The sequence below is a fragment of the Mesocricetus auratus genome, unplaced genomic scaffold (assembly GCF_017639785.1).
Source record: "Mesocricetus auratus isolate SY011 unplaced genomic scaffold, BCM_Maur_2.0 Super-Scaffold_100007, whole genome shotgun sequence".
NCBI lineage: Eukaryota > Metazoa > Chordata > Mammalia > Rodentia > Cricetidae > Mesocricetus > Mesocricetus auratus.
This window is the reverse complement of record NW_024429191.1, coordinates 93,675,233-93,681,232: the sequence shown is the minus strand read 5'-3', so window position 1 is coordinate 93,681,232 and position 6,000 is coordinate 93,675,233.

The following is a 6,000-nucleotide window of genomic DNA, read 5'->3' as shown; positions in this document are numbered from 1 at the left end:
TTGCTGAAGTCCGAGGCTTTAAACACACCTGCCTTCTGCTGATAGCATGGGACCTGTGGACCAGGAACTCTAGGAAGACTTGCCTGATACTGACCCAAGCAACATGGAGAAAAGATTCCACTGTCCTCTTGTCCAAGATCTGGAGAGTCCTTTGCAGCAGTTGAGGTGAAAGGCAGGACTGCTCAGTGGCCAGCATTGCCACTTTTGTGGGCTGAGTTTCTTCAGTGCCCACCAGTCTTCTTGGAGGAAATGGGGCAGGGCCAGCAGCTGGCCTGTCTCTCTGATATAAAAAGCTTTTTAATAAAACATTTAAATGCCCTGTTCTCTAGGTCTCTGAGCATTTGAGGGCTGTCTGTCTGCTTGGTGTATCTCAGCAGACAAAATTTATCTTTGGTGACTTGCCTTAAGCACATAGGTGGCTAGAGAAAAGTCCCCTTTTGTAATAGAAGCCTTACCTTTGTAAGCAGCTTATAGGAAGGACTGGGTGGTATAAATGTTGTTAATTTGAAGCAGACCTTTATAACTTTAAATGTTTATCATCATTTGAAGATACATCACAGTCAAATTTAAGTTGTATATAGAGTTAGCTTATATTTTTAAACAGTAGCTTGACTTTATAAAGTTACATTTAAATCACATGTACAGAGACAAGCAGATACATCAAACAGGACTGGATAAGAGTAAAAGGGGAAGCAGGGCATGGTGGTGCACACCTTTAATCCCAGCACTCGGGAGGCAGAGGCAGGCAGGTCTCTGTGAGTTCGAGACCAGCCTGGTCTACAGAGTGAGTTCCAGGACAGCCTCCAAAACAATACAGAGAAACCCTGTCTCGAGAGAGAGAGAAAGAAAAGAGTAAAAAGGGGACCCAGAGTGTAATCTCTGATCAGCACATTGTAGCAAACAGACAGGAAATTTAAAGAGACGGAGTAAACTTAAACTGCCACTGAGGACAAGGCAAATCTGCTGCAGACAGAACAGGGGGTCCTGGGAAGGCACAGTGTTCCATAAACAAGCCAGGCTCAACAGGGCCAGTGAAAGAAGAAATTAGAGGCAAAAATAAAAGGCAAAAAGTAAATGGGTTGTATCTGTCAGCAGGGTTTGTCCCCAGAAGCTGGCCAGCCTGAGTGGGCGTGCCTACAGCTAGGTCACATGGCCAAGATGGCAGCCTCCGTAAGCAAATTCCTGTCTGCTGGCAGAAGTGGCCTTCTTTTCTCCACGAGTGAGGCAGAAAGATGTGTGACCATGGTAGGTCTGAGAAACAGATGCATCAGTGCTAGGGCGCAAAACCCAAGGGACCCTTCGTGGGTCTGAAAAGCACCAGCCAGTACTAAACCGGAAACCTCAAACCTCATTCGTGGAGGAAAAAAAAATGAAAAACTTGCAGAGCGTCTGCAGTCCCAAGCAGATGCTAACCCAGGCCAGGCCACTGCGAGCTGCTGGCATCCGCATGGAGAAGAAACACGGTAGAGGCACAGCTGGATGGAGAAGAGGAATTCGCCATTCAAGCAGAATGAGCAGGAGAGAGACAAAACAGGACATCCCAGGGTGGAAGGCGGTTCCTGCCCTGAGACAGGTTTAGCCACGATGGGGAGTGGCGGGGTGGCCGGCAAGAGTTTTATCATGCAGGGAAGAGAAAAGCAAGAGCGTGAAAAGGATCCACTCTACCATGGGTCACTGGTAGAATGTAGGGCGCCAATAAGCGGCACATGGTTTGATATGGGGGGGGCAGCTTCCATGAGAGGGGCAGAGAACATATATCTAGAGCCTATAACATCTGGCGTCCCAGACACTAAGGGAGGATCAGACGCGAAAGACAACGACTCATTTCCGTGGTCCATCAAGCAACCAGACGTGTGGTTACCCAACACTGGGAATTTGACCGGTCCAAAAAAAAAAAAAAAAAAAACGAGAGATACCACAATCTCGATGAGTCCTAAACTCATGGAAGCAAGGGAAACGGATCCGGGCTTAGCAGACTGGGCAACGGTGGATGGAAGAATCCAGAGATCCTTAGTTGGAAAAGTGGCCGAGTTGAAGTTTACAGGGTCCCGGCATCTCAGACTGCACAAACAGGAGCACAGGAACAAATGCCAGGAAAACCTGTGGAGTCATGAGCACCAAAATGTTATTTTGTAAAAGTTTAAAAATTAGAAAAAAAAAAAGGAAGGCTTGCCAGATGGAAACCAGGACCGGAGCGACATAGCACAACCCATGGAGAGTGAATTAATCATAGTTTTTTATAGTGGCCGGAGAGCGGGAAGGAGAGACAGACATGAGGGGGGTAAGAGGGAGAGGAGAGAGGAGGAAGCAGATGGAGGGAAGGGAAGGAAGAGAGTAGAGAGAGTAAGTGGGCGGGGTCTGTCTTTTAAAGGGGGTCCTTTGCACCTGCATGCAGACTGGGTCTCATGGACCTCTGGGCTGGCCAGAGTGCTGCCTGAGTGCATTCTGCCAGGTAACAGGGGCAGGCCAGTACGATGCCTGAACCTTTCTCTTTTTTTGGTTTTACGAGACAGTTTCTCTGTATTGTTTTGGAGGCTGTCCTGGAACTCACTCTGTAGACCAGGCTGGCCTCGAACTCACAGAGATCCGCCTGCCTCTGCCTCCCAAGTGCTGGGATTAAAGACATGCGCCACCAACGCCCGGCGATGCCTGAACCTTTCAATTTGTGGGCTCCCACATGTGACCAGTTGCTTCAAGGTCCTGTCATCTTGACCCTGCTGTATTGAAACCCTTCCTCACTTAAGTGGCTTTGGTTGGGGTGTTCCATTACAGAAATATTAAAAGAAACTAGGACAGGCTCAAAAGCACAGTAGATGGTGTTTCCTTAACACTTGGAGGACAGCCCCGTCTCGGGATGCCTCACCCAACAAGACCTGAAATCCCTCGAAGCTGGAGCTACTGACTGGGCCCAGTCTCTGACTTAGAATGGCTGGGATTAGAGCTTTTCTGCTTTATTCTAATGGAAATGTAATATGCATCTGACAGAAACAGTAGGTGAAATATTATCTGAGGCACGGTGATGAAGGATGTCCTTCTGCATGCTTCGAATATGTGTTGCTTTTATTGGTTGATAAATAAAGCCGAGTTGGCCAATGGTCAAGCAGAATAGAGTTGGGCGGGAAATCCAAACAAAAGATTATGGAGAGAAGGAAAGCAGAGTCAGGGAGACGCCATGTAGCCCCCGGGGAAACAAGATGTGAGGTAACAAAGCCACGGACATCATGGAACAATGTAGAATATTACAAATGGGGCAATTTGTATGTAGAGCTAGTCAGTAACACGCCTGAGCCACTGGCCAAACAATTACATGTACTATTAAGCCTTAGAGTGGAGTGCTATTATATAAGCAGCTGCGGGGAACTGATGGGTGGGACACAAAACCTCCAATCACAACAGGGTCTCATGGGTCTCTAGTTAGCCCAGGCTGGCCACCTCAAACTCACTGTGTAGACTGCGAACTTCCTATCATCCCGCCTCCTCCTTGCCAGCGCTGGGCTACAGGTGTGGTCTCTCGCACTCAGTTTATTTGGTGCTGAGGCTGGAGAGCTGTGAGGCTGTGGGATAACCCTCCAGCAGGCTGTGAATATGGATTCCGCTCATTGGTTAACAACGAGGATGCTTTGGCCTATTGCAAGGCAGAATGAAGCTAGGCGGGAAAGCCAAACTGAATACAGGGAGAAAGAGGGGAGGAGTCGGGGGAGATAGACGCCAGCCAGCCGCCGGAAGAACAAAATGTATGAGAGCACAGGTAAGCCACAAGACACGTGGCAAAACATAGATTAATAAAAATGGGTTAATTTAAAAGTAGGAGAGCAAACACCCACAGCTAAACACTGAACAGAACCCATGGAACCCAGTGACAGAGAGAGAGGAGCGATGAGCAAATGGGCAAAGAATGGGCTGGCAAAACCAGGAGAGACAGCTGATCTGAACAGGGGAGAGACTTGGACCCCAGACTGACAGCTGGGAGGCCAGCATGGGACTGATCTGGACCCCTGAGTGTGAGAGTCAGTTAGGAGGCCTGGGCTACCTATGGGGCCCTGAGCAGTAGATCAGCGTTTATCCCTGGCATACAAACGGACTTTGTGTGTCCGTAACACAAAGAGGGATGCTCTCTCAGCCTGGACTCTTAGGGGAGTGCCTGGACCCTGCCCTGAGTGAAATGACAGACTCTGGATATCCCCTAGTAGAAGGAAGTGGCGGGCGATAGGGTGGGAGGCTGGGGGGGGATGGTGGGGAGGTGTGGGAGGAGGGGAGGGAGAGGGAACTGGGTTGACATGTGAAGCAAGCTATTTAAAATTAAAATAATAAATAAAAAAGTAGGAGCTAGTTAGTAACAAACCTGAGCTGTTCGGCCAAGCACTCTGTAATTAATATAAGCCCCGAGTGAGTATTTAAGAGCATCTATGGAATGGGGCGGGACAGAGGAACCTCCGTTTACACTTGGCGTGTGTTCACATAGCACCTCACCAGCCGAGCCCCACCCCAGCCCCTTAAATGCGTTTGGACCTGATGTTTTCACTTGCAACCCGTTTATCTATTGGGCTGTGCCCCATCTCAAGTCAGGCAGCACTGTACAACGTTCCTTCTAAAGGTGAGGAAGGGTTCCTTCTAAAGGTGATGATGGCTCTACACCGCGTAAGCAGGCTGAAAATTCACCAGGCAGAACCTCAAGCGAGCAAGCCATAGGGTTCAGAAAGCGTGATCTCACGGTGCGTAGCGGCAGTCAGCAGTGGATCTCCTGCAGAACAGAATCAGAGAACAGGCGTGCCTGGGGCGGTGCTCTGCGCCACAGTAGCTGCCGAGCATGCTCAACACCCTGGACTTGATATCAAACGCTGCGGAAAGGAAGACCTTGGAGTTTGGGCACACCTTTGATCCCAGCACTCGGGAGGCAGAAGCAGGCGGATCTCTGTGAGTTTGAGGCCAGCCTGGTCTACAGAGTGAGATCCAGGACAGCAAGGGCTACATAGAGAAACCCTGTCGAAAGAAAGAAAGAAAGAAAGAAAGAAAGAAAGAAAGAAAGAAAGAAAGAAAGAAAGAAAGAAAGAGAAAGGAAGGAAGGAAGGAAGGAAGGAAGAAAGAAAGAAAGAAAGAAAGAAAGGAAGAGAAAAAGGAAAAAAAGGAGGAGGAAGAGAAGGGGAGAAACAAGAATGAACAACAATGCCTCTGAACATGCTCCCTGTGTAGGAGACTGGAAGATTCCACTCTCCAAGAACCACCTTGGCATAAAGATCACTCTGAGCTGTTTATTTTGGGAATCAGGATGGAGGTGATCTTTTATACCAGGAAGAGAAGGGTGATTAAGTCTCAAGAGGGCTTCACAGGGGAGAGGGAAACCCAACATGAATTTGCACAGCAAACCTGTTTGCCTGGGCCTTTCCTGGTGACTTCTCGTAACTAACTCGCCTCTACGCCACTTCCCGTGTCCTCACTGGAAATGCTACAGAAGCAGCCATCTGAGCCCAAGAGTCACTGTTTTCTCTGGTTGCCTACCCACACGTGAGCTGCGTGCATTCCAGACTTCTCGTTTTCCTCCGTAGATCAGTCTTCCGTTACAGGAGCCCCAGCTGAAACAAGGAAGCAGGAGGAGGATGACCCCCGACCCCACCAGCTCCAGAGAGCTGACTTTCAGAACAACGTTGTCCATTCTGTCCCCTGTTCCTTCCAGACCTTCAGGCAGCCAGGCCTGGTGACAGGCGATTTAATGCTGGCATTTGGGAGAGAGAGGGAGGGAGGGAGAGGCAAGCCTCCGTCACTTACTAAAAGTGGAATCTAGATTTGGATGCACGAGATGGCGTGTCTCAGAAGGAAACAACAACAACAAAAAAAGGTTTTATTGAATGAAGGAAATAAACAGGGGTGGACAGGACTGCTTCTACCGTGGAGGGGAAAGTTTATTGTAGACGTGAGGGAGAGCACAGCCAGAGGCAGGGGCATCTGGGAGAGTCCAGAGTGGACTTGACCAGTCTCCGCTGTGCCGTGTGGGGAGAGGGAGAG